Raw genomic sequence first — 9817 nt, 5'->3', positions numbered from 1 at the left:
TTTGACAGACTTTTTCCTTCATATAAGCAAACTAAACAAAACCATCTCCTCCTCTGCAAGGCTGGCGGCCTTGGAGCAGCACCAGGACTCCAGAGCTTGGACAGGGCGGCACTGCCAGTCAGAACAGGGCCCTGCAAAGAGGCAGAAATGGGTGAGCTCATTTCCCCCTACGTTTGAACCTGAGCTAAACTCACCAACCCACAGAGACTTGCCCCAAGCCCACAGCCCAACACCTGAGGGACAGGGCAGGTGAAGGAGAACCAGGTCTGCGCACCCATCTGGTCCCAATCACCGCCGTAGCATGTGCATACGCCTCTCAAACAGAATGGGCATGAGACTGCTGAGCAAAAGCTCAGGTCTTATTGCAAAGCCCTTCCCACCGTGTCCCAAGGCACCTCTCTACCACTTTGAAGGCAGAGAGGGCTCTTACCCCGCAGGAAGCCAAGCTGACTGTGGCACCAACCACAGTGCCATTTAGCACTTAACTCACTCACGTCATCAAGGCAAGGGGATCCTGCAGAGCAAGAGGAAAACCCATCACATTTCCAGGAACACTTACCTAAAAGCTGTGCTGCTTGAAAATAGTTCAATGATGGACAAGTCCTCTTTCTGCTCCTTCCACAAGGGTTGTAGATCAGGACTGCTTTGCACTTCATCTCTCCAGTTCTACCAAAGTTCCACTAAAGACTGCTGGAGTCCCAGCGAGAGGTTTAGCACACATGTGCCTCCTGGGCACCTTGCTGCCATCCATATTACTCCTCCTGTGTACCAATGTGTTTCGACACCCTGCCTTTTCTACTGTAGGCATTCCCACCACTGCCAGCTCCCCATTCCTTCTGAAAGCCCTCCCACTCTAAGTGGCTGTATCAAGGAGAAAAGGCTGATGCTGGATGGGATGTAAGAATATTATTTTTTTTCCCTTTAAAGTATGTCTGTCCCCAGAAAATTAGTGGTACCTAGCTGTGGCCAAGCATGGATGGAGAAATCACATCTTCTGGTAGTATCACAAACCATACCACTAATTTGCTTTGTGGCCTCAAACTTGTTGCAGGTTAAATTTTCCTCCCTGAGGTATTTGCTTCCAAGGGCTGCTCTGAGGTAGGGGTGTCTGATGAGTGTTTGGAGACGCCTGGACAAAAGGAGCATAGTTACAAGGCTGAGCAGGTTGTCTTCCTACAGCTTGGGATCAGCCCTCTTCCTGTTGTGCTCACTGAACACCTTTGCACTGCCAGCACAGGCATGTGTTTATCTGCCATGCAGATCCCCCCACCTTTACTTCTTTTGTGTCCTGTAGCCTGGCTTCCCTCTGCTCGTGCCATGGAGGCAGTGCACAGTGAGTTCTCTGAACTAGCACATGCCAGCAAGCTGTAAACGAGCCCTGTGTGTACAGTGAGTCTGAAAGGAAGGGAACACTTTCCACCTGGCATTCCTGCAGGTCTTGAGACAGCGGTTATTTATCCAAGGTAGAGGAGAGAAGGGTACTGGAGTTTCCAGTGGAAGAAGCTGACAGAGAAGCAATAGCAGCACTCAGGGCCTTGCTTGGCCACCACAGCGCTGAATAAAAAAAAAATAAAAAAATCATGCTGCTCCATCTTGCAGCCAAATTTTCCCTCAAATCTCCCCCTTCCCTCCCAGATATGCCTCCCTGGAACAGAGGAGATGAAGCTCAGACCCTTTGGAAGCTTCAGCTTCCACAAAGGCTTTGAGTTACTATCACCTCAAAACCAGGGCTGTGCTCAGGCTGAGGGCCACAGCACTGACATTGAACAAGAGAGGATCCTGCATGGAAAGAACCGATCCAGCCAAGGAGGGATGGGAGAAGACCCGAGGCACACACAGGTAACGGTGAGTTTACTGAAGGTCACACAGCAGATTTTATGGTAGTACTGGAAAATTACCTGAAGCCCTGATAAATCCTACACCGCAAGGATGCTTTTCCAGAATATCAAACATCCAGTCTACACCACCTTTCTCAGAGCAGGGACCATGCACAACCCATCAACTGGATACAGACTGTTCCTGCATGCCTCCTCCCCTGTGTGACTGAAACACCCCCACCACAGTGCCCAAGCATAAGTTTTCATGACAGATGCCTGGGGGAAGAAGATACTTGCACACCAGAGCTTTGAAAGCGTGTTTTGCGCAGCCCCTTCCATGAAGTGATGGGTACCCACCACGTGACAGGTAACACCGTATTGTGCAGTGTTACCAAGGAACTGTTTCCCATCTTGTGATTACAGACCTCTGGGGCAAACAGCCCTGATGCATCTCGTGATCACTCTCTTGGTTCTCATGTGAGCACATGAATTTGTTACAGCTAGAGCAGGAACGGCAACTATGGTAACCCTGGTGAATCCATGGGATCCTCAGATAACCTTCCTTTTGACTTGCCAACCTCAATACCCACAGGTACTCAAGAAAAATCCCACTGGGTGTTATGGGAAGTGTTTCTAAGCCTAGGCTATGCAAGGGAAAAAGCAGACACAATGTCCCTCCTCAAACCGTCTCCAGACAGGAGCCTCCAGCAGGCTTCATCACTCTAGGTATTATGTTCAGTTGCAGCTGAAGCCATCCCAGTAAGGAAGACAGAGAGAGAGAAGGATACACCAGTGGTCTCCTCAGCACCCCTTTTACATGTACCAAAAAGTCCAATTTCCTCTGTCCTCCTCACCAAAAGAAAGGAAAGCTTGTCCCCCACTCTGGCATTGGCCAAGCCTGCTGTTCTCTCCTCCCCTCTTTACCCCTGAAGGATGTAAACCCTGTACCCCTGTATTCTCTCAGCTAGTTGGGGATGCAGCTGTCAGAGATACTAACTTTTGGTAAGTCGTGCTTCAGCATCAGCCAAATTCATCTGTGGGACACAAGCACTAATGCTAATTCTAATGCTATCCTCAACATTGTTACTCTGCCTCTGCAGCTGATTAACAAATGGCCTGGCCACATCAGTTACCTGCGCCACATCCCTTTAAAAGACACAGACGTCCCAAAAGAGTTGTTCCCCGGATGAGAAGGCACCTTTCCACCCATCAGTCCCATGGCATGTGAGGCAATACTTTTGTATTGACACAGCATTTCCTATACCTGCAGAGCCAAAAGGCTTTCAAGATACCAAACAGACCTTGAGACCGTGTACAGGCAGAGACAGACACCAGGGAGGCCTTCCCAGTACACAAGGTGAAAGCCCCGTGAACACAGACAGCATCATTTCATAATCAACTCCCTTCAAAAACCAGTAAAACTCCCTCCATCAAGCAACTTGATCTCATTCTGCCCCTACAGGAAGATGTTCCATGTCTCAGCACCGCAGTAAATAGGAAACATCTTTGATTTCAAACCTAGATTACTATCAGGTCCTCACCAGTCTTATACCATCCTCACCTTTTAATTCTCAGAGCTCTTCCCCTCTCCTCATCCAATCTTCCTCCCATCCATTTAGAACAAAAGGGAGTAAAAAAGTTGTTCTCCTAGAAGTCAAATCTAGTCTATCTCCCTGCAGATACAGAGCATACACACCCTTTCAGGGAGCAACAGAAAAATCGTGATCCTTTCTGAACCCCAAGGGGAGGGTCTGGTTTCCCTAACCCTGCTGTTCCACCATCATCAGCCACTAGGCCTTGAAGAAATCTCTTATTTCCCATAAGCACATCTGGGCAGCAAGGCACAGCGACGCAGCCACTTTCCAACTGGGTGGAAGGCACCAGATGATAAAGACAAGTATGCAGCAGGGAAGGAGGTGGTAACAGGCTTAACAGAGCCTTGCAGAGCACGGACAGAGAATAACAAGCAGACGTATAATACCAGAAGCTTTGACTGAGTAAGGATTGTAACTTTACAGATAAGTGCAATCAATGCATATGCACAAACATTTGCGGTCAACAGTGCAATTTCATCCCTGGCTGAATGATCCACTGGGTACACATGTTCAAATGTGCACAACACCATTACTGCACAACTAAAAATCCTTTCCCATAAAGCCACACAGACTCCCTTGGGCAGAGGCCAAGCAGTTAAATAAAAAAGTCTATCCAGAGTGAGAACTCTTCAGAGACATTTCACCATCTGGAAAGAGGAGGGGGTCTTACTCTGAGAATGCTTGGAGAGCCCGACCTACCGCGGTTAAACACGTGCCTCGTCCAAGGTTAATTCCTGGGGAAGAGGATCATATCATTCTCACCGCCTTATGCATCAGGACCTGCAGTGAGCAAATGGGCCTGATTCTCCTCCACCCTCCAGACAAGAGCATACAGCCAGAGCCCAAGATGGGATGGAAGCTGGCCATTCAGCATTTGCTTTTTAGTGAGGCCAAACTCGCAGTATTGTTGGTGACAAACAAAAGCCATTGCTGTTAGTGTGGGCTTCTTCATTTCCTTTTGTTATATCCCCACCCATGTCACGTAAATAAAGCTGCAGTTAGCTTCCTTGTAAGCACTGGGGCAGTGAAGATTGTACTGAGCTTCAGGAGGGAGGACAGCCACAGCCAAGGCGAGGACACCACCTCCTTACACCATTCCCTGAAGAGACCAGGCACTCCCAACAAACGGGAACAAGAATTTTGAACAAAGATCACAGGACCCTGCTCTCAAAAAGCCTTTGATATGCAAGCTGGACTAGGACAGCAGTGGTCAGAAGAAATTAAGTAGGATGTAGGACTTGGCTCCATCTGCCCCAGGAGGCTGTGTCCTGGTAAAGAGTAGCATTTTAGATGGCCATATAAAAATCTCTGTATTTCATAGTCACACGAGGCCTGTCTTCTGGTGGGCTTCCAAGAGCTCAGCTAGGCAGAGGCACCACCCATATGGATGCAATTGCAAACAAATGACCTTGGATAGACATGGCCCCACAGAAATTAACACATCCAGTGGGAGCTCTCATCCTATTCCCTTTCTGCTAAGGAACACAGGCAACATGGAGGAGCACAGAAAGTCTCATTTGGCAAAACTCAACCTGTATAAGGGCTCTGATCCCTACTCTTTCACTCAAGGCTGGCCCAAGCAAGTCTTGGTACCTCCACCCCTCTCTTGTGGTGGCAAACTAGAAAGAGGAACGCCTCTCTAGAGGTGAGAGAAGAGGCCAAAACCCACTGCCTTAAAGCTCAGAGCACGTCATCGGTCAGTGTCCTCAGTCTCTTAAGAGAGGGGCCCCCAAGGCAGCTCAGCCTCAACCCAGTGGAAGGTCCCAGGGAAGAGGAAGGACAATAGGGCACAGCTCTCATGACTGTAGGACAGCATACAGCTAGACACAGGCAGCCAATGGACCAGGAGTTATTCAGCATGAACAAAAAGAGCTCTTTCCAGCCTCTGCCTCACAGCTGCTCATCTGTATTCCAACCCTTTGACCCTGACAAACCTTCTGGCTGAGAGAAGGGGACCATCATTTCATCTGCTCCCTCCCATCACTCTCCTGTTCCAATATCCTTAGCCCACCCATCCCCACTTGCTATAAAGCTGACTGCTTCCTTCACCGGGTTCCCTCCCTGCAAATGAAAGAACTTCTCACCTGGACAACAAGTTTCCTGGATGTCATCTGACCAGGACGGGGAAGGAGGAGAGAAAGGTCTTTCTCCAGAACATGGAGATGGAATTGGCTGAAGCAGCTCCAATCAGGGCTGCAGTTTCTGAGATGGTATTTTGATTCCAGTCCTACAGCAAGACAGCACAAGGCCAGGCAAGGGCAGATTACACGATCTCTCAAAGCCGCCTTTCACTACAGCACAACACGTCCTCTGTGTTATTAGAGGGCTTTTTCAGACTGAATGAAATAACACTCTACAGCTCTCGATTCCTACCTCATGGCAGTAACAGCATCTCTCCTGCCCACCTTTCTCCAGGGAGGAGATTAAATATCAGAGATGAATCGAAATGCAGTAAATCAGGCAAGGCAATCTGCCAAAGTAGCAAAAAGGAAGGGAAGGAGGGAGGGAGAGAAGGTACTTTGGTACCGAAGTGACCTGTTTAAATGCTGCTGATGGATGCCGAGCTGACGGATCTCTCCAAGGCTCCGAGAGACAGAAAAAGAAAACACAGAAGTGGAACCTTCCTCCTACCCTGGAAGATGGGGATGAACACATGTTACTTCTCAGACATCAGCTGCGCTCGAGGAAAGGGGCAAACTCAGCTGGAAGAGCTGAAGACATGGTACAAGGCTAGTCCAACCTGGTTCTGGGAACTCAGATCTGGCGATCACCTAGAGAGGAGAATGAGACTCAAACACGTGCACTATTTCAGGAACTGAGGAAAACGCACCCCCTCTCAGCCTAGAAATGACACAGCTCCAAGGGGCTTTGGGCAGTCCCAGCCTATGAGACCCTCTCAGAGCAGACGTGCAAAGATCAAGCCTCCAGACCCCTCTGGGCCTCGATGGGTGTCTCCACGCAGGGCATTTCCACTTTCCAATAGCATTAACATAGCTGGAGTCAGATTCTTGGGACACAAAAGCACAAGCTGCTGGGGTTGGAAGCAAGAGAGGCTGTTTTAGTGCCTCTCTGTATTTTGGTCATGTTAGGCCAAAGACAGCTGGAGTCTGGGAACGATTCACATTGTGCTACTATATCAGAGTCCTGCTGCTCTGAACCAGAGCTCTGCTGTGCTACAGCGCTTTGCACAGACACACAGAGAAGGCTTTCCTCTCCTACCAGCATCTGCCTGCGCTTGTCATCTGGCTAACCTGCAAGCCACAGCATCCACGCTGCAAAGAGAAACTGTCACTGCTCAAAGAACAGGCTGATTTCAGAAATCACTGCAGTGTCTTTTCAGGGGTGCCTGAAACCCTAACCACCTCAGAAATCCCATGCCATCAGGGTGCAAGGCCAGAGAGCACAGGCCAAGGTTCTCAGAAATGGGTCATTCTGTATCACCTACATCTTCACGTCAAGCAGCAGCAGGTAAACCGCAGGAGGAAGGGAGGTAGGAAGGCAAAGCAGACCATCACCAGAAACTACAATGGAAGGATAGAAAAACCACACCAAATACTGGAGAAGCAAGCTGTGGGTCTCTGAAAGGCACACATGCACTCACACACAGGCGCAGTTTCTTGGACTGTTTATCAAGCTCAGGAAGGAAGAGGGATCGGTCTGCCAGAAAGATCAGAGATGCTGGGGCTGTCATATGACGCTCCCTTTAAGAAACAAAACCCACAGAGCGTGCACACACAGACAGAGAGGAAGCTACAAGGAAAGCCTTGAAAACAGCAGAGGAAACCCTAACCCCACCCCAGAGGTGCTACCTTTGACTAAACCCCATCCGAGAAGCTAATGAAAAGCACAGCCACACTTGCGTTATTTCAGGCAGGCAGGGGACAATTTTCTATACTCCCCTGGCCCCTCCTGCCCTTACAACGTAGCAATTGGAAAAATCCCTTCTCAGCCTGGCTACGTAAAGGAGAGGGAGTCCTGCCCAGTCCCAAGCCTCTCCTAAGGGTGCTCAGCTCCCTTTGGAAAAAACACTTACTACGTGGGTGCACAGACATGCCACATATCCCTTCCTCATTCCCAGGAGTCTCCAGCTGGTATAAAAATCAGTAAAGTCAATAAAGCTACTGGCTGTGGACCCAGCTAGAAATGGAGGAAGGTTTGGCCAGCATAATGATTGTACCCTGGCCTAGGCAAGAGAGGTTGCCTCTTACCCTGTCAAGTAAATCCTCATGCAAACTTCTCATACAACCCTACTCTGTTTACAACCACTGCAGAAAAAGGGAAGAAAAGCCTCAGCGGGTTGTTAAGAGGACATTGAGGCATGGCTGAGACTCCCATGCCTGCAAATGCAGGGAGGCCAGAGTGGGAAATACATCACAAGAGCCATACAGCATCAGATGCTCTCCTGCTCCGGTTTTTAACCGCTCATACATGAAGCCCAGATGGTTTCCAGAGTGAGGGAGAAGGGTGTGTTGCTTACACAAGCAATGCCATATTTCAGTAAATATCATATGCCATCCAGACATTCTGGACTGGATCCAATTTCCGTTAGGCTTTGCTCAACTGGGGACCTGGCTCCTCCAGCAGACAGCAAACTCCATTCGTGCTCAATGCATGTCTAAGGCAGATCCGTGTCTCAGGCAGACACACATTTTTACCAGATGATCCTTGTTACACCTGGCACGAAGTGAGGATTTCCAACGTTCAGCCAATAAACCTCTGCTTCCAGGCTTAGCTCAGACAGAGCAAGTTAACTCTTCCTCAACAGCTCTGTGTAAGGCTGTGTGGGCCACAGCAACCTGCTTCTCCCACTCACCTCTCTGGGGGTCCTCAGAGCCTCCTCAGATTCCTTTCACATGCTCCATCTCAGAACATCACGTGTGTACCTGCAGCGCTAGGAAGCACCTAGTCTATTTGTTTGATAACTATCACAAAAGACTGGTACTCACACAATTGGTAGTCCCCCAAAATGAGGTGTTAAAGTCTCTTTATAACATCAGATGGAAAAGAATATCTTTTTTCCTTTGGTCCCTTTCAAATGATAATTGTTACTGTTGTCTTTAAACTAACAGGGAAGAACAGAGGTAGGAGGCACTTTAGCAACCACCTCTTTAACATAGTAAGTTTAAAGAAATGAGGGAACTCTGCAGGATATATGTAGTCCCAGGGACAGACTTGTCCTTGATATAATACTCTAAACACAATTTTAAAAGATGGTCTCCCCAGTCCTGATTACTGCTTGCTGCACTAGGAAGTCAGAGGTCTCTGCACAACCTTCATCTAGTAGCCTATCTGGCTTCAGGATCTTAAGCTAGCCAAGGCAAACAAGGCCTCATCTCAGGAATACTTGCAGACATGATCTTTAGCCAAACTCACCTTTTCAGGTCACAGTACTCCAAAATACATGCATCCCTCAACCTGCCAAGGAGCAAATGTGACCCTTGTGAAAGAGCAGTAGTAGCAGGAATCAGCAAAACAAGGCAGGAACCATTTCCCCCAAAGGTCCAACCTATGTTTTCTTTGATCAGAATTTCAATGCCTACTTCTCTTTCAGAAAGCACAGCACATCTTCCAGGCAGCTTTACTAACACACTCCCTTTAAAAAGCAAGCAAAACTCTTGCAGGCTTGGCAGAGGGAGACTAGATGTCTGACTCACTGGCAAAGGCAACAAAAGCAGGGCTCCTCTCCTACAGCCCATCCGCACGAGACACTGGAATGGACAACAACTTTGTTGAAGCCAAACGAGAGACCTGACAGCTTTTCTGGCATTTAATTTGGACACCAAAGCTAAAAGCTGCACACGCTCACGAACCAGAATGGGTTTAACACAAAAAAAAAAAACAACAGTGAGCAAGTTCTGTTTCACTCAAGCTACAGGTTTGGTTGGGGTTCGCCAGCATTAACGTACTGGTCACAGCACAAGAGTTGGAGCAGCTGCGCAGCCGCTTCCTCCCTGCTAACATCTAATGGGACGAAGCAGGAGGTGGGCACTGATAAAGCCACAGCATGAGGCACTGATGAAGCTGTTCTTGCCTTCTTAAGGAGCACTAATATCAAGTCTGCAGAGCCTCTCTAGCTCATTTCTTCACTCTTCTCTGACTTCCTAGCTCAGAGCTGAGAGTCTTTCTTCTTGCCAGCCCTCCCAGACCCTGTGCACTACGTAATGCCTGAGTTCTCCCTGGTGTTGCATCTAAGCTCCAAAACAAAAGGAGGCACATCATTCAGCATAAAGCCTCAAATAAACTTCTCTCTCTGGGAGCAAAGGAGTTTATGTTAAAAACCCAAACCAGGTATCTAATACATAAAGCAGCTCTCTCAGATCAGAGCTCCAGGGAGGTTAGGCTCAGCCCATGAGGCATCCGTAAGCCCCATTTTCAGTTGTTACACTGCTCAGAATACATGACTAT

The sequence above is a fragment of the Larus michahellis genome, chromosome 10 (genome assembly GCF_964199755.1).
Source record: "Larus michahellis chromosome 10, bLarMic1.1, whole genome shotgun sequence".
NCBI classification, from domain to species: Eukaryota; Metazoa; Chordata; class Aves; order Charadriiformes; family Laridae; genus Larus; species Larus michahellis.
Note: the sequence above shows the minus strand (reverse complement) of the source record.